We start from the raw sequence: 24,532 nt of genomic DNA, 5'->3' as shown, positions 1-24,532 counted from the left end.
AGAGCAGGACCTCTATGTCTGGGTTCTATAGAGGCTTCAGGAAGCTTCTGTCTGAAAGTTGCTATTTCCATCCATTTGGGACCATGTCAGATGAACAGCAGAGCTTGCTTCAGAAACATGAGCAAATGCTGACCGTGGAAGTCACTCCTTTAGTCTGAATCCTTTCAAGGCTCACTAGATGTGGCACTTACATTTTGTATCCTCAGTGTGTGTGGTTTTATTTGCCATAAAAAGTGTTTTTTAAAATTTTTTGTTATTTATATGAGAGCATGCATGCCTGCACGCCAGAAGAGGGCATCAGATCACATTATAGGTGGTTGTGAGCCACCATGTGGTTGCCAGGAATTGGACTTGGGACCTCTGGAAGAGCTCTTAACTGCTGAGCCATCTCTCTCGCCCATAAGCAAGGGTTATACTTCAGTTGGCTTTGACAAGTAAAGTTCTATTTTCAGTATGCCCAGCTTTGAAATGCCGCCTGGATACAGAATTTCAGGTACCAGCCATGTCGAAAGGAGCAGAACATCCCCCTGTCAGAGTGCTTAGGACCACTGCTTCCCTTGGAACACCCACGAAACTAAGGAGTTTGCTTGCTCATTTTGGCAGGTGTCATGCCCTGGTCTCCTAAAGCCCAGCTTGAGCCTGACTCCTAGGAGGTCTTAGTCAGTGCTGGCTGAGAATTAAGAAAGGCAGAGTCAACACTGAGCTTTGCATAAAGGGAGCACTAGTTTGAGAGCAGAGAGCTTGGGGTTCTGGAATCTGAGTCTAGAATGAAACTCTCACCACAGGCATTTAGTGGGGAGGACTCTCTAGGTTAATGTCCTCATCACAACTTTATAAATGTATTAAAGTTATCTGCAATGGATCTTTCTAGATGTCCCAAGTGTGTTTCCAAACACTGTTTCAGAGTCAGATTGCTGTAGAAGCTTTAGTAACGCATGGCCCTGCCTTGAAGCCGTCTCTGACTCACTCTTGTAGAGGCTGCCATGATACTGTGCGAGTATCTCCCACCCATCCTCTGATAGAAATGAGAGTATTTTGACAGAACTGATATAGAAACTCACAAAATGACACTTAGAAAGGTTCCATTGTCACAATTTCAGTCTTGACATCGCCTCCATTAAAATCTGACAGATTCTTGGTTCTATGGCTGCTTGACATTTTAGAATTCTCTTACAAACTAAAATCTCAAGGAAACTAATTTTGCGTGTTTGCAACTTAGTGCAACTTCCCTTAAAATGCTTGCTTCACTGATACAGCCTCATTGTTGTAGTAACTGTGATATATATGAGGCCACAGACCCATGTCATCTTTCTGATAGCACGTGAGTCTGCCTGGAAACTCATTTGGCTGCCCAAGGGGTCTCTTTGAGAAACAATTGTGAAAGTTGCATAGACAACACCTGAACTTGGGAGAGTGGCACAAGAGTGACTGAAAACATGGGATCTTCAGCTACCTTAGAGTTACCCTCTCATCTGAGGTGACAAACTGTCACCTCTGGTGACTTGTATCTTCATTTGCTCTGGATTCCTGTGTAGCTGCTGAAATGCAGATATGAGATGTTGGGATTAGGGGTATGAATGCTTTTTTTTTCTGACTCTGGCTGATTACTGTCAGAAAGATTATACCCAAGTCTTCGTGCCCCTCATTGGCTTTTCATGTACTGTGGATGTAAACATGTTTTTGTTTTGGTCCCAGGTGTGGGATGTGGGACTCTTTCAGATGGTCCACAGCAGCAGACTATTTGCGTCATGCGGGCTCTGAGAGGAGCTCTTTGCCAGTTTGTTGGAGCCTGATGGCAGAGTCGAACAGTACCTGAGTACAGAGTGAGGACAAATCACACTTCACATGGAATCAGCTTCAGAGGGCTGTCAATCTGACTGAAACATCCTGGGTTTATTCCAGGGTTCATTATTTACAGGCAAGCAAGGAACATCAATACAAATAGAAAAAGGGTGTGGACCCACCTAACCTTTTTTCAAAAACTACTTCCCCAGGTGAAAACATAACAAAGCAGCTTAACAAGCAGCTCTTCACACCACAGTGTGAGTCCTAGTGATCCAACTCAGCTCATCAAGCTTGGCCACAGGTGTATTGTTTTAGCAAGAGGCTATTTGCATCCAGGTGCTGGAGGCTTCCGGGTTACCTGGAGCATCCTGTCTCTCAGGCTTTGACTTTAGCTTCTTCCCATGGCTCTCCACACCAACTGCAGATAGTTTAAATCTGAGGACTCTGGAGAGAATAAATGCCAGAGCCCAGAGAGTGAGCACTCAGAGAAAGAACAAGGATGCTTCTGCTTTCCACCTTGCTCCTCTGGTTGCTGTTGTGAGACAAGAAGTTGGAAGTCTCCTGAAACCAGGACTGAACTGGCTCCAAGGAACCCGACAACCCTAACTCATTGAATCCAATTAGTGTTTATGTGTGTGCTCCCTGGGGAGTGGGGGCACTCTTCAACAGAAAAAAAGGTAAATACCAACTCAGCCGGAAAACGTTAGATACAATGGCGACCTGCCCTGAGTGTGACATGACATGTCGGTGAAACAGTGGTTGGTTACTCGAACAACGTTTATGCAAAAAACTATGATTGGATTTAAGGCCCACTCCGTGAGACAGCAGCTTTGCCTGGCAATACTTGGTGACAAAAAACTTGACACTAAATAGTCCTAGGGGAAAATCAAATACCGCTGTCCTGCTAAAGTCATGTAGCAATAAAATGACTCCCAATGACATTCTGCTCTTCCTATTGAGAAGTGTCCCACTCAGCCACCAACAGAGGAGCTTCCTCTTCCAGTAGAGGGGAACTAATAGAGATCCACAGCTGGACAATGTGTGAGGAGCTAGACATTGGAACACTCAGTTCTGAATGGGATGTCTTCATCAAACCCCTCTGCTCAGGGTTCATGGATCCATGCAGAAGAAGAGATGGAAAGAATTTCAGAACCAGAGGGGAAGAAAGACACCAAGGAAACTAGACACAACAGAGCTGATGCACATATCGACTCAGAATCTGTGGCAGCATCCACACACAGGGCCTGTGCAGGTACAAGCCACACGGGTCCCAGCAAGAGGGGAAAGTGGACATGGACTTCTACCCCTAACCAAGGAGCTATCTCCAACTGAAAGCTGCTTGCAAAGAAAAACTTGGTTTTGTCCGATAGAGTCTCGCTGGATGTACAAACCAAAGTAAGGGGAAGAACCATGCCCAGCAGTGGATGACCAACACAAAAGAAACTCAATAGTATATTTGGCATTTTTTTTTTCATATTGCCATGTTTGAGCAACCTTTTTTTTAACCTTACTGGCCTTTTGCTTGAGTCTGGGGAAATGGCTCAGAGGTTCTTATCAATGGAACATAACCACTTACTGGTCTGATTTAAACAAAGCTGTTTGTCATTGCAACAAGATATTCTTCTTTTGGCAATTTGTGCACAAACTAGGAGAATGGAGCCGCATGTCCAGCTATGACTGAGGGATTCTCGTGGTCACACTGAAGTAAAGCTGTAAGTTGGAGCACTTGTGAGGCTGTGGACTGCTCAGGACTCTTCTGGGATGAGCTCTGCTTCTCCTTGGTTTGTAATGTTCCTTTCATCTCATCTTGGTTATTTCCTTTCCTCCCCAATAGAGTGCTTTCTCCTTTTCCTCTTTAAAGCTGACCAAAGGACACTTCTAACCTGCAAACTTTAAGCGCAAGAGCACCAGGTCTCTGAATACACACACACACACACACACACACACACACACACACACTACAGAAGTTTCTGTTAGCATCATCTAGGAACTGACCCTCTTCCGTAGTAGGACCCACAGATGTGTGCTCAAAAGTTCTATGTGCTTCTTTGCGGATCAAGAGAACTCTAATTCCAGTGACTCTGGGTTATCTGGCTTCCTCCATACAGTTCTCTCAGCTTGCACAGGGCACAGGGTGACAGATACTGCCATAGAGACATCTGGGTTCCAGGCAGAGCAGAGGTCTTTATTCAGGTTTGCAAGAGATTCTTCTATGAAGTTGTTCATCTTTCTTGTGTTTGAGAAATCTATGCTGCATTTTAGAGACAATACTTTGACATTCCACTCCACTGTCTGAAAGTATGGGGGAGGGGGTGTGACTATTGCAGTTCTGCTGGTCCCTTAAACATTCCTCGGGTCATTTGGGAAGGAAGAGACCGACCACTTGGAATTTGGCCCCTGGAAGGACTCTGTGCTGCCCTCTAGTGGAAGATGCATCATAAAGCTTTGTTGACCTGGAGCCCAAAAGGCTGAGAGGACTGTGCCCATCATCGTCAATATATATGCTGTTAGAATACATATCTGACATATGTCTCTACCTGGGATCCCAACACTGATAACCATTTTAGGTGTCACACACAGGCTGAAACCATAAGCTAGAGCTGACTTAAATGCAACCACTGGGTAGAGCACTGGTCTTCAGAACACTGGGAGGCTGTGCTCACTGCCCCAAAGAATGGGTCAAGTGACCTCAAATAGGACAGTCTTCCTCAGAAGGTTACACCCACTGCTGGTTAGCATACTAGAGTTTATAAGGGGCTGAAGCTGGTGCCTCTCATCTTTTATCAGACCTATGAGCTATGCTGGTGTCAATGGTGGAGCTTGAGCATGAAGTCCTCCCTCACAGAGAGAGTCCAGAGTGGTTCAAAAGGATGTGCTTTGTGCATGAGGCTGACTGGCCCTCTGAAGTTTTAGTGGTAGGAAGGCCAAGCAAGGCCCGAAAAACAGAATGGATATGGGAGGCAGGCATTAGCCATGGTGATGATGCTTATACATTGTAGGTTTTGAAATGTGAGCATTCTTGGGAGAAGAGTGATGGATACCTAATATATCCAGCCTCTCCAGACAACAGAGCCAAGTACCCGGTGTTCACCTTGTGTTGGTGACATTCCCTCTCCACTGGGATGACGATCTTCAAGTAGAATATTTCATTCAGGCCATTTCTTCCTTCGCCCAAGAATCTCCATCCAGAATGAGATGGTTTAGATCTTGAAAAAGAGAATCTGGTTGCTCATCAGTGTTCAGCGCTGGTCTTTCGGTCTTCTGAAAACTCTTCTTTTTCTAGAAATGGAGTTGGAAGGGTGGGGAGGTTGGAAAGAGATGTGGGAGGGGAAACCATGTTTGGAATATATTATATGAAAATAACTATCTTTTTAAAAGCCTTTGCATTAAAATCACTTTATTTAAAGAAAAAGTATAAATGATGTAATAGGAGATTATTGTAACACATTAATTGCTAAGAGAGGCTCATAGTGAAGCCAAGGGGTGTTAGCTCACACCTGGAATTCAAAATTTAAGAAGCAGAAGGATAGCCAGAATGTAGAGGCCAGCCTGTGCTACATATGGAAACACCGTCTCAAAATAGTTAAATGTTGAAAACCTCTTTCTTAGGCATGGCATGTACTCACTTATGAGTGAATATTAGCCATAAAGTACAGAATAACCATGTTAAAATCCACCGAACCAAAGAAGCCAAGGAGGGCCCAAGGGAAGAGGCTTGAATCTCACTCAAAAGAGGAAATAAATAGACATCTGAAGTAGATGGAGGAAGGGAATTGAACAAGAGTCTTAACATTAACTGTCTTCTGAGAGGCTTCCTCCAACAGCTGATGGAAACAGATGCAGAGACCCACAGCCAAACAATAGGCCGAGCTTGGGAAGTTCTGTGGAAGAGTGAAAGGATAGAGGGAACCAGAGGTGTCAAGGACACCACAAGAAGACCTATAGAGTAAATTAAACTGGGCCCATGGGGGCTCACAAAGACTGAACCACCAACTGAAGAACATGCATGGGCTGGACCTAGACCACCTACACACATGTAGCAGATGTGCAGCTTGGACAACATGTGGGTCCCTTATCAATGGGAGTAAGGGCTGACTCTGACTCTGTTGCCTTGCCTCTGGATCCCTTTCCCCTAGCTGGGCTGCCTTGTCAGGCCCCAGTGGAAGAGGATGTGCTTAGTCCTGCTACCACTTGAAGTGCCAGGGTGGGTTGATATCCCACTTCTCTGAGAAGAAGGAGAGAGGGGAATGGAGGGTAGGACTGGGAGGATAGGAAGGATGGGAACAAGCTGTAAAGAAAGTAAATAAATAAATAGAGAGAAAAAAGAAGGCAGGTATTGAAAAGGAAGGGGGACAATTCTTGTCTTTAAATCCTAGGCAGTTGTGTGACAAGGCTGATAGGATGTCCCCACCATGGTTCCATATTGGACCATGTCATCTTTGAGATCCCAAGTGGGAGGCTGTCAGCCACAGTGCCTGGTGTGATCAAGGCCGGTTTCATCCAGGCTGTGTCCACACAGCTGCCTCCTTCAGCAGCTCTCTCCTGCTCAACTCTGAAGTCTGATAAACTAACCAAGAACCAAGAACAGAGATAGTAACTCTGATAAAGACAAACTCAATAGGGACCTACTCCGTTCTGTAGGTAGAGAAAGCATGTCTAAAGGAGATGTAGGAGTGAAAAAAGGTTGGGCAGTGGGAGGAGGACATGGTAACCATCATTCCCTGCTGTCTGAGTGACCCTGCCCCGTGGCTGGTGTTGCTACAGCCAGTGACAAAGTGCTCTTCTGTTCTGCGGTTGCATCCATGGTAAGACAACTATCCTCTGCTGTTGACTTTTCACTTCAAGGGATTATGAGGTCACAGGTTCATCCAGAACGCCAGAAACACCAAGAGTTTGCTGCTGTGGGAAGTTCCTGGTCCTCCTGTCATGCTGTGCTTGCCCTCATAGGCATTGGCCTGCTGTGGATCACCGGAGCTGGAGCCCTACAGGCCTGTAGATAAGACGGGGGTGGTGGGGGGAGATAAAAATTTGAGGAGAGCCTTCCTCGCACCGTGTTCCCATCGTTTGTCTGTCTGCTCTGGGAGAAAGTTCCAGAAAGAAACACAGGCCTAGAAACATTCTTCTAACCGCATCCCTGCTGTGGGCCTTTCCTGTCATCCAAGCCGGCAGCCAGCAGAAAGGGCAAGAGAGGATCTGTTTTCCTGCCCTTGGCTCCCTCCTCCTCCATGGAGGGGAAATCGGCCGCAAGGGGGAGCTGGAGAGAGACTACTGTCCTTAGCACAGAGTGCGGAAAATTCAATTCAGATCAGAAAAGCAGGGTCCTGAAAAACATAGACGAGTCCCCACTTCCCTGACTTCCCAGCCCTAAGCTGATCTTGATTTTAAATGAATGTCTAGAAGTCCGAAGGGGTCGACATAGAATCTGCACTGGAGTCGTTGGGATGCTTTTCCTTAAAGCATCATTCTCTTTTGTAATCCCTACCCCCCCCCCTTCCGACCCACAATCTCATTTTCTCTGTAAGGAAGCTGGTACTGGAAAAGAAAGGAAGAAAACAAGACAGAAGATCAAAAAGCACCAGTATGTGTGATAACCCATTCTCTGGGATTCTGTTTAAAAAGTGTGGATGGAGCTATGGATGAGGAGGGAGGTGTTAGGTCCATACCAGCCACAAACAGGGTGTGGCTGGTAGACCCTGTCCTCTTCCTAGGGGCTGGGCTTCCCCTCTCCCAGAGGCTCTTCACTATATAATCCAGACATTTTGGTTCCTCTAACCCCCCCACCTCTCTCTCTTTCACCTTCCCTTCCTTTTCCCCTTCTCCCTTTTCCTTGGCTCTCCTCTTTCTGTATCTCTCCTTCTCTCTCTTTCTTCCTCCCTCTCTCGCTCTTTCCCTTCCCCCTCTTCTTTCTGTGTGCCTCTCCCACGATATTTCCAATAAACCTTTGTTTATATTAACTTAGTCTAGCTGTTAGCTTATTCCAATAATCAGATGGTTTCATTTTGATAGCTGTAGCTGAACTTGGAGTGCTGGGGCATTCCTCAGAATCTTCTCTCTGTTCATGCATTTGCTTAAAATGTCTTTATTAGAATTAAAAACCAATAACCCAGGTCATCAGGACCTGGTGAAGTATTGTCTGTGCTGCGGTAGCATTGATGCATGCTGTAATTTCAAATAGAACCTTCAATAAAAGAAATTTAAAGCATAAAGACAAGGGAAAAAATGCTTTATAGTCCCACAATGAGAGAAGTCAGTATTGTCTGAAAACTGCATTAGGCCTGCCTCAGCCCACGTGGGAGTTTAGAAGCAATGTGCTAGAATCGTTCAGCTCTTGGTGCAGTGGGATGAAAGGTCAGCTCAGATTTCAGCCTTCTGACCTGTTTTTAGCAAGGTCACATAGCTCTGTCCCGGGGTTCAGAGATTAAAGTTATCTGAAGGCTTTGTTTACTCTCAATATTGGAGGCACTTCCTTTTCATTATGCAGCCTTCAAAAAAGCCACTCCCCCCCTCCCCAGGCACGTAAGTAAGTTTGAATGCTTGATCACTAGGAAGTGGTACTACCTGACAGGGATTAGAAAGTGTGGCCTTGTTGGAGGAAGTGTATCCCTGGAGGAGGCCTTTGGTTTTCAGAAGCCCAAACCAGGCCCAGTGGCACTCTCTTCAGATCTGAAGGCAGAGCTGTCCCCTACCATGCCTTCCTGTGTGCCACCATGCTCCTGCCATGACGCCAATTGGAGTAGACCTCTAAAACTGTAAGCCCCAACTAAATGCTTTCCTTTATAAGAGTTTCCATGGTCATGGTGTCTCTTCACAGCAATAGAACACTGACTAAAGATACTATGCCTAAGAATTTGTGAGTGAGAAGACCATAATTCTGTAGACTCTGAGGTCTTGTAGTGAGGCCTATTCTGGAATTTGTGTTCCATGATGAACTGAGAAGCAAAGTTGACATGTTCATCCATACCACTGCTTGGGTGGACTGTTTAGTTAAGTCCAGCTAGGGCAGCTGGGTGGATTTGATCCTGTCCCAGTCCACTAAGTTCAGGGGGATGGTTATAAGGACAAAAACATTTAACGCTATTTTGCTTGGCCTCACTCCCAAAGAGAAGCATTGTGTTTGGGGTACACTTAGGACTTCATCAAGCTTCTGGAATAGCTTAGATTGCCCTCCAAACTAACATCATCCATTTTGCCTTCCTGTCTCCCTTACATTCTCAGTGTGCCTTTCTCATACCAGAATGCTTTGGTTGGCTTTCCAGGGAGAGTCAGAAATTCAGAGTGCCTCTGAAACTGTAAGCCAGCCAAATTAAATGTTTTCCTTTATAGACTTGCCATGGTCATGCAATGGGTTCTTTACTGCAATAAAACCCTACCTAAGACATCCTCCAAATACACAGAACAGGCAATGCAGAACAAATGGTCCATTTTTGTGTGTATTGCGCCTAGACTCTCATTTTGAGCCTAAAATTCTCTGGCTCCCTCAGCTACGCCTCTTTGGAATTATTTCTTTCACTGGGGCCCTATGTGAACTGAATACATGTTTGTTTTCATAGCCTCAGTAAAAGCTGACACAAGACCTGGTACTGGAACATGGGTTTGGGAGGAGCACTTATGTGATTGCCCCTATGGTTGTTGGGACCTGCGGTCAAAGCTGAGCTGTTGGAAGCTGAAGCAACATGGCTGTCATTTCCCGTGCAGTGTTAGGTCTCACTACAACTTGCTGGGGCAGCTGCATTGTCCTTGTTGTGGGTGGGAAGCCATGTGACTTAAGGCTCCTTCTGAAGGTAGAGGGATTTTAATCCAGGAACATGGCTAATCTGGCTAGACTACAGACATGCCGCTAGTAGACACCTTTAATCCCAAATCATGACATCTAAGTGGAGGGAGTTCAGTGAGTTCATTCGAATTGAGTTCAAGTCAGTTGAGTTGGTGCAGCTCAGAGTTAAGTGAGTTGGGAATCAGTGTAATGATTGCAGTTCCTTTGTGAGTTCAGTTCAGTTTGTGTAGAGGAGGCTGTTTTACTGGAACAGTTTTACTAAGACTGGGTTGCAGAGAGAACAAACTAGACACAGGTGAAGATAGAATAAGCCAGAGAGTAAGAAGGAGGCAGAAGACTAGAACAGATTGCTAGAATTAGTTTGAGGCTAAGCAGAGCAATTCAGTTAGAATCTGGGAGAAGGCAGTTTGAGTCAGTCAGGTTAGAGAGGAGTTTGAACCAGAACATCTGAGTTGAACCAGCCAGCCAGAGTTCAGAAAGAGGTAGAAAGGGTGAGCTTGTTCAGCAGTCAGCCTCCAAGATGACAATTCTGTCATGTGAATAAACGTTACTTTTACAGTACAGTGTGTGTGTGTGGGAGAGATGTGGAAATTCAAGGTGACCATTTTACTCTATGGTATTAAGTGGCAAGTCTTCTAGATGAATGGGGGGCTATGTAGGATAAACAACCACAAAAATGTGGGAAGATTTGAATCAGCTAGAGGTTCAAAGAAAATGAATGTAAAAATGGTTCTTTAGCCTTTGGAGGGCTTTGAGGACTGAGTAAGACTTTTATTAAGGTATACATGATAGAGCCGTGTAGATGAAAGTCTGTGCTTACTCCAAAAGTAGGTGGTTATCCCTTAGAATAAGCTGTGTATTCTTCTTTCCTACAAGAAAGCATACCAGGGCTAAAAACTGGTCACCCGCTCTGGATTCCTGTCAGCATCCAGGTATGACTAATAGAAAGGTAACAGTAAGCCACCACTAGGCCTTGAGGGATTGTACCACTCAGAAAGCCTGTACAGGCACAGCTGGGGAGAAAGTTCAGCCAGGCTGTACTCTTCCTTAGCCCTAGACTAGTCAGCCAGAGCACTGAGGGCCAGCTCTAACCCTGAGTCTGGGGGTGGGGGAGGTCCATGACAGCTCTTTGACAACACCCCCAGGATGAAGTAATGGGATGGTTCATGGAGAATGACTGGATTGTGTAGGGCCATGTGAGATGGTACCTTCCACTCATACCATTGTACACAACATTGAATTTTTTTTTTTAAAGGAAATCTTTGACCCAAAGGAACATTTTTCATTCTGTGTTGGGCTTTGATAATTTTCTTACAGTATCCAGTTAGGGGATGATTCCTGAAGGGAGTTGGCACTTGCTTAGCGTGGTGGAAGGCCTTCAGAGCTCCTGCCCATCATTTGCGAAGAGGGTTTTGTTGTATGGATCTAATGCTAGCCTCCAAGTGTTTTACAGACTTAGGAAAGCATCTAAATGATATGCAAGTTACACCTAAATAAGAATGGGAAATCAGCTCACATAGCATACAAGGACAAGGCACAGCTGAAAGGCACAAACGATGCCCAAGAGAGTGAGAAAAATCCCTCAACAGCTGGTGCTAGTTGTTAAAACAGTGGTTAAAAAGTCAGAACAAAGGTGTAGCCTGGGTGGGAGGCAAATGATCCCAGATTCATAAGGTTATTAATAAAAATCACAGGCCTGAAGACCCAGAAAACGTCAGGGCCTGCTGCCAGTGCTCTTGGCTGCTCACCAGAACTAGGTGATAAGACCTTAATTCTGAAGATGCATACTTTGTTGCAAGACGTGTTTAAAAAATCAGTTTGGGACTAAGCTGGAAGCTGCTTCTTGATGAATAGCTTTCATATTTCCAGAACACGCTAAATAGGCTTTGGGGGGAGAATCAGCAACAGTCTCACTCCGCTGTGGACCACATGTGCAATATTACCAACGCGGCAGCCAAGGTGTTCCCACTGCTTGCACTATTGGCATAAATACTAGGTGTACAAGCAACTGCTTTTCTATTGCCTGCTCCAGGGGAGAGAATTTGCATCTGGTACTGTAAACCCAGTCAAAAGCTTGTAGCTGGGAAGACCATGGGCTCTAATGGGAGGAGGGTACCACTGTTTCTCCTTTTATGTGGGTGGAGAGGGAAAGGGGCAACTACATGCAAATACGGAAGTTAAGGGAAACTTGCAGGAGTCCTCTCTTTTGTACGATGTAAGTGCCAGGGATCAAATTCTGGTCATCAGGCTTGGTGACAACTGCCTTTATCCTCTGAGCCATCATACTGGCCCTACCAGTTTCTCTAAATGGACCTGATGTGCTTGCCAAACTGCTTTCTCAACATTTCTCATCAGTAAGCTGTCCGTGAGTTAAGGCCTGTCCAGGCTACTTTCATTCTGTTTTGTAAGCCCCGTCTTGTTCTTGATCCTGTGCTGGTGAATGGTCACATTGATTTTGCGAAGCATTGAGGATGAAATGTGGGTCTCAGCAGGGCAAAAGTCTGTATTGGAATTACTGGTTGCATCTGCCCCCATCTTCCTCTGAAATCTCTCAGACAAATCCTCTTCCTCTGTTCTAAGCTGGTAATGGAATGGGGACGGGGTTGGGTTCCTCAATATTAGGATATGAGGTAAAGGCACAGAATCCTGTCTGAATCTTTCTGTCCAGAACAGTCACGAGAATCCCAATCAGATGTACCTGGCAGAAGCAGTTTCACAGCAGCCTGTGAGAGAACATTGGCGGCCTTTATGGTTTCCTCCACTAACTGAGCAGATGGGCATTCATGTCTCAGAAGACATGGTGTCATCTTTTCTTTGATACCCTCACCCCAACCATGGCTCAAAAGTGGGACCTTAAACTCTGCATTCCTTGGCATGTGACAATGCCTGTTGGCCCCTAGCTTTGAACCATCTTGGTGTTCTACATCAGTAGACCTCAGGGTTCTGTCTCATTCTGTGTGGCTAGAGGAGGCTTCCCTGAAATCTTAACCACAAATTAGTAATTGTGTTTTTTCTTTGTCATGTTGGCTGCTGCCCTTCAAGCATTTTCTCTCCATCTACTGATTATCAGAGGGGACCTCAGAGCAGTCATGCACTCATGTAATTTTCCATTTGCTACTTAGTAAAGGATTTTAAAGTTGCCAGGCAACTGGTCGTGTATTGTTCTGAGAATTCTTCCTTGATTTGGAACAGCCTAGGATGGCTACTCTTGTGTTGTCCCAAACTGGAAAGGAATATTAAAGGACACACAGATCATCTTTGTAAGCATAAAATTGGATTTTGTGGGGTGCTTCCCACCTAAAGCTGACAGGCCTGTGATGTTTATACCCATTGCATATGTTTTTCCCTTGACTCGCCTGCCTGGCCAGGCTAATCTTGTCAGGAATGTTGGCAGCCCTTGGCCTTGAACTCAAGATCTGCTTGCCTCTGCCTGGGAGTAAAGGTGTACACCACTGTGCCCAGCTTGGAACTTGCCTTTTTTTAAAAAACGGATTAGTCATCCTAACAAATCAGTATTTAAATATTAGCTTTTGACCTAAGAAATCAACCTGAGTGTCTTGATATCTCTTGAACTCAAACAACAACAAAACCTGTACAGACCTGTTTGCGTGGATGTTTTTCTAAGACTCAACACTAGAAAACCTAGACAGGGTGGCTGTGGAAGGGTAGGGTGACAGGATAGTATGTGCCTTGAGGTGGTCAGTTAAGCCTGTATGTAAAGTGACTTCTTTAGAATCCATGGACAAGAGACTGATTCTCCAACCAGGGACCATACATGGATATAACCTAGAACCTCTGCTTGGACGTAGCCCATGGCAGCTCAGTATCCAAGTGGCTTCCCTAGTAAGGGGAACAGGGACTGTCTTTGGCATGAACTCTATGGCTAGCTCCTTGACCTTCCCCTTCCCACCCCCCCCTCCATGGGAGGAGCAGTCTAGCTAGGCCACAGAGGAGGACATTGCAGCCAGTCCTGATGAGACCTGATAAGCTAGGGTCAGATGGAAGTGGAGGAGGACCTCCCCTATAAGTGGACTTAGAAAGGGGCAAGGAGGAGATGAAGGAGGGAGGGTGGGATTGGGAGGAAATGAGGGAGGGTGTTGGGCCTGATAAGGCCTGCTGTATCTACCTGAACCTGGCTCAAGTTTGGAGACTTTTCTTTAGCTTCTGATTTAAGAGGTGCCACTTCCGAGCAAAATTGATTCAGCATATCCTCCTTAAAATCAATCCTGCCTGGTAACTATTACGTGAAGTTTTGTCGCTGGCCCACCTCTCCTTGCACTACCTAACCTTGCCCTCTATGTCATCTTACCTCACTTCCTTAATCTTGCCTCCTGACCCAAAATTATAAAAAGGACCATTTTATTCAATAAACCGAGTTCCTGCTTTGACTGATCTCCCGGCTTGGTGGTATTTTATTCCCTGGGGCATCCGGGGAGGTCCGGGCTGTCAACACTCACCATCCTGTTCAACCACGGAGGGCGTCCAGTTGGACTGGCCACCCTCCTCTCAGCTTCACCTGCCGGATATCAACCCAGCAGGAGGGGGCTACAGCTGGGACACAAAGTAAATAAACGGTAATTAATATTAAAAAATTATATATAAAAAAAGAACCCATGGACAAAACAGAAGATGCCCCAGGATGAGTCTCACAGAAAACAAATCCAGAAATTGCCAACTACTCCGTTTCTTCCCTCTACTGCGTTTTGTGTGTTCATTCTGTGGATCCCTTGAGGTCCTGGGTAATGATTATGCAGCTCACAGTCCATTTTGCTTTGATTCTCTTCCCTTCCCTGGCCTGGCAAGCACAACAGAATGTCTTGAGTCTCAGTGTTCTTGTCAGGAGCATGTTGTTCTCATCAGGACAGATGCATCTGCTTTGTTTCTCAGAGGCACATGATGAGTACAACAGCTTGGAAATTCACTCATGAAGTAAAGAGCTAGAAATAGAATACATAGTTCTAGAAGGTTCTCTTTTTGAGTGTCATCAATACTCAGTCTTATTTTCGAATGTCTGGGGAGAGTGTTGATCATGCTTGTATTAGCTTCCGTGCCTTTTAGCTTAGTTTCCTGTCCAAACAGGGCTGTGAAGTCACTTCTGTCACCATGATGTGGAAATGTCGGACCTGCCATGCTCAAGTCCAGAGCTTGGGACAACACTGCTAGGTAGCGCTGAGGCGGCTACTAGAGCTGGTATCAGATCAAGGATATTCTTACAGTCGTTCTCTAGGCAGAGTTGACTCAGTGATGGCTGTGTTCAGAGCTATTGGTCAATCTTGCAGTTTGTGGGGTGGGATGCAGAAATGGTCTGCTGTCATGAAGACTAGGTCTACTGGGGACTAGATTGTGAGCCTCCAGTGGTCTTAGCTAGTGAAGGCTGCAAGAGAATGCTCCTTGCTTTTTGTCAGGGAAGAGTGAGATTGTGAGACATTTCTCTTCCTGTTGTCTCAAACAATTAGGACCTACTTGGGGTCATTTCTTCACTGAGAATAGAGGCAAATGAGGAAGTTAATTGGGTCTATAAGATGCACAAAAGATGATTTCTTTCACAATTGTGCCCATGTTTCAAGGTTGTATTAAGAAGTGATGACAATTGCTCCTCAGCTTTGTACAATGGTGCCATGAAGATACTGCACTACTTTGGTTGCCTTGACTCTATTGCTGGTCAGATTTCCATCAGAGAGAAGTATGAGCCTGTTCCTGTGAAATTAAAGAGCAGTGGACCTGACATACTCGCGTAACCTGGGATAGGACCTGAAAAAGAATTGTGGACAGGCATGTCATTTTGTCCCTTCTCTGATGCAGATGAGAAATATATATCTGACTAGTTTATTTGGAAGTGTCCTCAAGGTGGCCAAAAGGGGTAGCAGAGCAGGAAGATGTGTGACCACAGAACCAAGCTGGTCAGTCACTGGCTATATATCGCATCTAGAAGGACATTTTGGGTGATTCTGAACAGTGAATCTCAGGATGGTCATGTTGGCTCAGATTTTATATGCTGATATCAATTCCATCAGCAACCACTGAGATGTTACTCTGTGTGAAAACAAGTAGACAAGGAGGTCAAAAGTGTGATCTGACCTCATCAGGTAGAGGTGAAATCCATCTGGTTTCCATTAAACAGGAGAACGGGATTGATGACTACTGCTACAAGGAGTGCCCTCATGCTTTTTCCTATAAGGGGCACTTGTCCTCTCCCAGGATACTTCTGTCAAACACCTACATACTTGAAAATATTTGATCTTGAGGTTCAAAGATATTAATTGTAAATAGCATCTGACTTTCAGGTCTTGATCATTTTAACACTGCCCCAGACTGGCAAACTTGAAATACTCAGAATAAAAGAAATGAATTAGGGCTGTAAACCCAGGTGAGACCAGAAATCACATGATTAGAGTATACCTCCAAGCCTGGGCAAGGTATGAAGAGGAAGTTGGAAGGGCAGAGTGTGGGTTTGGTGAATGTCCTAAAGCTTCGGCTTGACCTTTAACTATATCCGGACTATGTGTGGGTATCCTGGGAAGGAGTGGAGCTTGGAAAACCAATATGTGGGAAGCCTACCCCTTGTATTCCAGAAGGATTCTACTCTCCTTTGCAATTGTCTCAGAAGGAGACCATCTTGTTCTTAACCCAAGAGTAGACAGATGCATTCCATCAGCTGTAGGCCTATCTTATTTTTAAACGTGACAACTTGGACCCCTCTTGTGCTCTTATACAGTAGGTCTGCCTCTGTGCAGGGAGTCTGTGTGAATGAGTAGATTTGCCTCACCTGCCTTGGGTTTCTACTTTTTCACTTCAGAACTCACTATTTGAATTCTGACTACCCGAGCCCAGCACTGGGGCTGGTGACGTGCAGACACTGTTGAGCAGACACTGCCCTGGGATGTGCCTTTTTATGTACATAATCAGTTGTTGCTGCATAGCTCTGTGCTCTGTTAACCTATAATGTTTGGAACATTTGTCAGAGGATTCTGCTTAGCCACAGTGAATGTCTCTGCCCTGCCCACTAGAAATAGGGCAGATGGCCCAAACATGGGTAAGATGTTAGTTAGCTTCTTAGTACATTTGGCCCCTCCTCAGGCCATGGATAGCTGGTGAATCTCACAGGAAAGTGGTCTGGACATGTTTTGAACTGGGTCATGGCATGTGTGAGGCTTCTTCTGCCCTTTAAGCCAGAGTCTTGCTTTCATCAGCAAATCTTCAAATAGAATAACTTCTGAGATAATTTGTAATCTTTTGCCCATCTTTATTTTTGGATGGGAGACTCTGAATTCAGTTTCTAAATAATGACTTTCAGTATAAAGAAGGAAGCAAATGGGCAGTAGCCTGGCTGGGAGTGTCAGTTTCCAGACTTTCCTGTTTACAGACAAACTACGTGCACTACAGTGACCTCCTCTAAGCCTGCTAAGTGGCAGGTGAGAGTTTAATCACTGAACCATCAATGCCCTAAATGTGTTAAGTGATTGTTTAATGTGCATAGCACTCAACTGAACGAAGCTTGTAACTTTCTTGCATTTTATAGTTTGTTTTCTATCATGGCATTTTATTGATCACTCATGACAAAGAGTAAACACAACCTATTTGCAACACAAAACAAATCCCCCAACATATGTTTTTGGTTTTTATTTGGATTATTTCAATTCAAAGGCAAAGATCCTTTTTTTTTTTTTTTTTTTTTTTTTTTTTTTTTTCCAGGATTCAGAAACTCAGATGGCTGGTATCGGCAGAAATTCAAACATTCCATATTCTGTGATGATACCAAAGTGTTACAGCTCTTGGTTAAGCTGCTGTGCTGAGCATAGCAGAGGCGTGGGCTGGAGGGCAGGCCTAACAAGACATCGCCTGATCGAGGAGAATAAATGATGAATCTCCGATAGCTGTGGTGGAAGGCTGATAGTATCACACAGCACCCAACCAGCCAGCAGCTACAAATGGTTCTGTACTGTCTGTTCCAGGAAACAACAACCTTGCTTTTGTTTCAAAGAGTTGTTCTGACCGCTTTGTTATGACCACCCTGCAAATATGTCTTTGTCTCAAGAGGTTGTTATGACCAACTTGTTATGCTTATGTTCTGCTTCTCTAACTAGTCTATTTGCCTGCCAAATGCTCCATTTGGAAACCCCCCACTCCTGAGCTGTAAAAACCCTTATTTTCCCATGTTCAAGGCTGATATCTTGAACTCTACCTTAGGTTAGGACAGCCCACATACATGAAGAAAAATTTTGCTTTAGTTAATTTGGCCATGATTTGGGTCAATGGTCTTTCTTCAAATCTGTGTGATCAGCAATACCCAAACTATACCTTGTTATACCATGACACTTCTATGCCAGAGCCTGCTGGCAGAGTTGAACAGTTCCTGAGTGGGGAGTGAGGATTAAAAAACAAAACAAAACAGAAAAACAAAACAAAAAACTCACCCACACTACACATGAGATCAGCCAAGAGGGCTGTCTGTAGAAACTGTTGCACCTGGTTTATTCCACGAAGCCTTTTCTTTAGTCAGAGCAAAACTCCTCAAAACAGTGAAGGGGTTCATGGAGACAGCAAACTTGTTTACCTCAACCACCTGTCTCTGTGATCCTCACACAAACAAAAGGAATGGAACTTGGCAAAACATCCTGCTTATCTCTGTCTCCAGGTGGAGGCCAGGGTGAAACATGTTTCTCGCTGAAAACTCAATAACAAAGCAGTCTGACAAGCAGCTCTCCACACTCCTATAGCCCCCAACAGTCTCTTCTCATCTTAATGCAAAATGCATTCTGTACCTTCCCCGAAATCTCCATGTCTTTAACAATTCCAAATCAGCTCAAAATTTTCAAGGTTAAAGTCTTCTCTATGGCTCAAGGCAAACCCTAGCTATGAGCCAATATAAGTCACAAAAAGGTATACATTGATTCTTCTAAGATACAGTATCATAGAGCAAACATTCATTCCAAAGAAGAAGAATGGGGTGTCTGGCAGTAAAAGATTGGACTAAGTCAAGACTGAAACTCATCAGGGCAAATACTAAATCTTAGTTTCATATCCACGTAGGGCACATGGTGGCATGATATGAGCTCAGACAGGCTTGGAAGCCCCATTTTTGTGGACATCCACGAATGTCTTCTCTGCTGAGCAGGCTGTACTTACTGTAGCTTTCCTTGGCAGACATCCCACATTTTTAGTATCTCCAATGAGTTTCACTCCTGTAACTTTGCACATTGCTCTCAGGGGGACTTCCTGAAGGAGTTAACCCTGCTGAACACTCCCTGCCCTCAAAGACCTTCGTTTGAAATCTGAGTGAAAGCCTCCATGATATCATCCTTATAATAATGCAATCCTATTGTCTTCAACAGTTGTTCAAAATCTTCTATTGGTGTGCAATTCCAAGTGAGATACTAGGAGTTAGACTCCCTGGAAAGCAAGCAGATAGGGAGAGGAGCATGCCTGAATAATGAAGCTGGTGAATTTCTAAGATGGCCAGCTTCTTCCTCATCCTCCTGATTTGAGACAAAAGCCTGGCAGCTTAAAACAAAAGCTTTCATCACCCCCCCCCCCCTGAAGGCCCCTTGCTGATGGACTGGCTCAACTTGTTCAAGGCAAGATCAGGATAGGTCACATAACAGTTGTGGGCCAACCATCCATCCTAGTTCTCCTTAAAATGACCAACCCTAAGTTAAGGAAAGCTCTTCAGAGAGTTTAAAACTTCCAGGGCTCCAGAAGAGACTGGATTTTTTTTTTTCTGCTTCTGTTGTCCTTTTTCTCTGTGTCTGCTGTATGTGTTTCCCCACCCCTAAGAAACACCTTTCTTCAACTGCTGATGCTGTCTAAAGTGCTTGAGATTGCTTTGCTGCCACCTGTTACACCCATATATTTCCTGCATTTTAACTCAAGAGTGGTAGATGACTTGTTTAAACCAAGCAAATCCACGCAAGGCCTCTGAGTGAAGCCCTTTTAAATCCCGAGAGGTGTAAGTACAGAATAAGAAATCCAAATTCAGAGCCCCCACTATAACTAGAAGCCTGTAGGGATCCTGAATTTAAAGGGACCTTTAGATTAGACACTGATTTTGTTTGGGTATTATGGTTTGAATGAGATGTCCCCCATCAGTTTGGGCATTTGAATATTTGGTCCCCAGTTGGTGGTTATTTGGGAAGGATCAGGAAGTCTGGCCTTGCTGGTGAAAGTGTGTCATTGGGGATAGGCTTTGAGGCAACAAAAGATTTGGTACCGTTTTAAGTGTGCTCTCTTACTTCCTGCTTGCTTTAAGATGGAAGTCTACAGCTATTCCTGCCACATGCCTCTGCTTAGCCATCATAGACTCTTAACCTTCTGGAACCTTAAGGCCAAAATATATACTTCCCCCTTTTAAGTTGCCTTAGTTGTGGTGTTTTACCACAGCAATAGAAAAGTAGCTGATGCAGGTATTAACCTCCATTTTCCTCGCTTTAATCAAAATCTTAGGCAAATTGTTTTCAGAATTGGGCCTTATGAAATAGCACCTTAGGTAATTGATGTAGCAGGGAGTTTAGCACCAAAATTCTGTTAAGTACACATTTTCTGTTAATTGGGGCTTGCTATAAACGTTATCAGCATACTGTAGCAACACTCCCTCAAACTGTAGTCTTCTCAAGCCTCTGACTAATATCTCACCAAAAATGATGGTTAAAACACTGCAGTACTATAATGTAGCAATATTGGAAAGTAGAGTTTCTCACTTCTGGAATAACTGAGCTTGGTTAGTGGTTGCAAAAGAGCATCAAATTTAAGTCACAGCCCACCATAACCTGCAAGTAAACCCCAGGAAGGCCTAAGGACTTGGTGCTATAGAAGAACAATTCACATCATTCATAGCTTACAAGTCCCTAACAAAGCTATATTCATAAGCTTTTTACAGGCAAAGCTGTAGTATAACATGAACCTATGAGGTCAGATTGGTCCATATCTAAAAAGCTTTCTTTCCCTTTTACTCCTGTAACAGGTACAGCTTTTTGGCTCATCTGAATCACTTTAGTATTGACGGTGGAACATGCAGCTCTCTAGAATCCATCAGGAAGATATTAGTTGGTTTCCCATTGTCACTCATACCTAGGGTTTTCTTGGTGTGATGGTTATTCTTGGTTGTCACCTTGACATCATCTTGAATAAAGTACAATCCAGAAATAGAGGGTATACCTTTGAGATTTTTGCTTGGTTTAAAGTAGGTGAATGAACTTCTAGTTCAGATCTTTGAAGTAGGAAGACACAGATCTTAAGGCTGGAAGACAAAGGCCTTTAATTTGGGTCTGGAGGCTGAAAGACTCACACCTTTAATCCAAATCTTGAGGCAGGTAGACACACTTCTAATCTGGGCCACACCTGCTGGCAGTCTATATAAGGACACAGAAGAAGGAAGCTTTTGCTTTGTGCCTGCCTGCCCTCACCTTGCTAGTACATCCATTTCTTCACATGCATTGGAGCCTGCTTCAGGATTCCAGAAGACCAGCTGAATTCCTCCTCATGCAGATGAGGCATTCCCAGCACCTTAACCCTGGCCAATGATGTACACTCACTCCAAAAGCCTCTCCTTACTTATTCCTCAAAGGTTTAAATAACCTGTGTTCCCTCCATTTAAAGGAGCTTCTCAACAAAGCGTGCTTCCCAAGAGTATATTCTCACTGGCTTACATGCTCCCCACCCTCCCTAGTCTCCTGAACTCTCCCCACAAACCTCCCTTCCCTCCTACCCTCCTTTCCCCCACCCCCGATATGCCTCCCCTTTGCTTCCTCCTTCACCCACCATATGGTAGTGGGCACACTGAGCCCAGCCAGCAGATGGTGCCACCCAAAGGGCAAATTTGTTAGCTGCTTGCCTCCCACATTTACTAATACATCCAAATCAGAAAGCTGCTCAAAGTTCAGGAGGGCCAGAGTAAGGGAGAAGGCATCAAATTGATTCAAGTATCGGTACTCTGTCAGAGTCGGGAGCAAAACCTACTTCCAGAACTCAGGGACACAAACCTGCTTTTCTAGATTTGGCATGGGAGACAAGGGCAGGAACTTTCAACAGAATCTTTGTCATCCAGAGACTCTATCTCTATTTCTCTTGTGATGGAAGATCCTTGAGCTAATGCTTTCTCATGTGCCCACCCATGTCATTCTGCTGTCTTTTTTTTTTTTTTTTTTTTTTTTCTGGCAAGTTACACACCAGTCCAGTTTCTTAATCAAAGAACCAGATTAGCAAAACCTTGGCCCACCCACATTTTGATTCTACTTTTAAGACCTGACTCTAAAGTAGAGCATGGCTGAGAGAGTGTTGGGACAAGAGTTAACAACAGCAGGGAGTGTCTCAGCCAGTCAGAAGCTGTTCTTTAGAATTTACGATGCGGGGCAAAACCAGAACAACAATAGCAACCAACCCCACATAACTTCACAAAAGACAACAATGAAGACAAATGTTCATGTAAAACAGAGTATGGCAGTCACAGTGACATTGGCAATATCAGTGCCACGGATGTCAGATGAGTCCATTATCAAAGTCAACCGGGCATCCTGGGGAACAAAGAATTTAGAGTTCTGGGTAGGAGGTCGGAGTAGTGGCTACCTCTTTGAGGACCTAGAAACAAGCCCACACCAGTATATAACCACCTGATTTTTGGCATAATTGTCAAAAACATATCGGAGAAAAGACAGCCTTTGCAATTGACGGTGCTGGGAAAGCCTGCTATCTCCATGTAGAACGAAACCATCCTGCATAAGAATATCAGTTCAAAATAGATCAAAATCCTTAATGCAACAGCTGCAGCTGAAACCTCCAGAGGAAGATTTAAGCAAAACACCTCAAGACACAGGCATAGGTGAGGATTTTCTGTGGGGACTCATTAGTTCAGAAAATAGCCCCAGGGATTGAAGAAGGGCAGTGCATGAAGTCAAGCTTCTGCAGAGCAAAGGAAACAATTTAGAGTAAAGAGGGCAGCCCACAGAACCGAAAGACCTTTCCAGCTACACACACACACACACACACACACACACACACACACCAAGTTTTAATTCCCAGGATATATGAAGAACCGTAAAATGTAAATCATCCAATGAATGAATAGGTTAATACACAATTCTCAAAAGGAGTAAAAATGGCTGATAAATACTTGAAGTGTTCAGCATCCTTAGCTATCAAGGAATTACTAAGGAGAACTGTTTTGAGGGCTAGGATGCGGCTCAGTTGGTAGGGTGCTTTCCTAGTATACACACAGCCACAAAATCCTCAGTTTGATCCTTTAGTTCTATATAAACTTGGCAGAGTGGGGCATGGCTATAATCTCAGCACCCAGGAGGTAGAGGCAGGAGGATCAAAATTTCAAGGTCATACATGACTAACCACATAGTTTAAAGCCTGCCTTGGCTTCATGAGGTACTGTTTCAAAACACTGAAAACAAAACAAAAAAAAGTCTTTAAGATTCTATCTTAAGAAGAATGGTTGTCATTAAGAAAAGAAATGACCAAAAAATACTGGCAAGGACGTGCAGAAAGAGAGTTATTCATTGCTGGTGGGAATATAAACTTATGAAGCCAATGTGGAAGCCAGCATTGGGATTCCTCCAACCGAATATAGACTTACAGTAGGAGCAAATAGCGAAGGCCTCTCTCCCAACTTAAAGGGCCAGCAGCCAAGACCAAGGAGGCCAGCTGCGCTGGTGTGACAAGGGGTCTACATGTCTATCATTTTCTCATACTTCTAATCTGTGTCTTGCTCATATGTTCTTATCTAATAAGCATCACTCCAAAAGTCTTCTTGTTAGGGAAGAGAGGAACGTGGCGGTGCAGAAGGATTGCCAGGCTGGGGGATACCCATTGTGGAGCTCCAAGCTAAGGAAGGCTACAGATATGCCTTCTCTGAGGCCTTAATCCATGATGAAATAAACTCACTTCATGATGGGAAACTGCTCTGTGGCTACTTCCTAGGTTTAAGTGTATTTGTCTAAGATACTGTATATTGTAAATCCCAGGGTAGGTTTTGTTGTTGGCTTTGGTTTTTTGTTTTGTTTTGTTTTTGTCTTTTGTTTGTTTGGTTTGTTTTTTGGCTTGACATGTATTTTTCAGGTTGTGTTTTTAGTTTATTTCTTGATTATAACATTGCTAGCTTTTTCTTTTTTTTTTTTTCAACAGTGAAAACGACCTGCTGAGCTGGATGGTGGTAGCACACACTTTTAATCCCAGCACTCAGGAGGCAGAAGCGAGAGAATCTATGAGTTCAAGGCCAGCCTGGTCTACAAAGTGAGTTGCAGAAAAGCCAGGGCTACGCAGAGAAAGTCTGTCTCAAAATCAACCAACCAACGAAACAAACAAACAAAAAATAAATAAAACAAACAAAACAAACAGACAAAACTGTTTCACTCCCTTTCTGTTTGCTGATTGGCTATAGATTCCTACTGCCCTTTGCCAACTTCTTACACTAACTATGTTTAGATTCGCTTCTCTGTTAGTTTTCTCCCAAGACTTCACTAGGATGATAATGTTTCAACGTTAGGGTTATCCTACAGATGTTAAGCTGCTTTTTAAAATGAGCAGCAGTTCTCATCTTCCTCTATAACAGAAAGAAAATGGATCATCAAGAGTTCAGTCAGTCCTTTATAATTTATATAACACCTGTACTACTATTTTTGTCACCTCAAAAATTAAAAGCACTGCATGTTTAAAATTTTTCCCTTCCAAGAATTCCTTCTACTTTCACGTCATAAGCATTATACTATCCACCTTCCTTTGAGGACTCTCCTATGCCATCTAATGGCTTCTTTGTAGCATCTTGCCCTCTACAGGACCTTCAGGTTAAAAGCACTAGTCTAAAAATTAAAATCTTTTTGTTCTTGCTTGCTCTTGCTTAAGGTGCACTGTCTCTCTCAAATAGTTAGAGTAGCAGGGATTTTGGGGTGCAGGAGATTTAAAGAGTGGGGGATCTGACGTTAGAGTAGGGGCCTTAAAATATGTAACAAGTACTTGTGAATAGGAACTGTATTGGGG

The 24,532-nt window shown here is 44.2% G+C and overlaps 1 long non-coding RNA gene across 1 annotated transcript in view; it reads left to right on the top strand.

The window, feature by feature from the left end:
* Nucleotides 1–24,249, top strand: part of LOC132646794 (uncharacterized) — a 51,106-nt gene extending 26,857 nt beyond the window's left edge. The window contains exon 3 of the long non-coding RNA XR_009585050.1: nucleotides 23,681–24,249. This is a non-coding gene — a long non-coding RNA (uncharacterized LOC132646794). The remainder of the gene's footprint in view (nucleotides 1–23,680) is intronic.
* The last annotated feature ends 283 nt before the right edge of the window (nucleotides 24,250–24,532 follow it).

Source organism: Meriones unguiculatus, chromosome 12 (assembly GCF_030254825.1).
Source record: "Meriones unguiculatus strain TT.TT164.6M chromosome 12, Bangor_MerUng_6.1, whole genome shotgun sequence".
NCBI lineage: Eukaryota > Metazoa > Chordata > Mammalia > Rodentia > Muridae > Meriones > Meriones unguiculatus.
The sequence above is the reverse complement of the archived record's forward strand: the minus strand, read 5'-3'. Positions and strand labels throughout refer to the sequence as shown.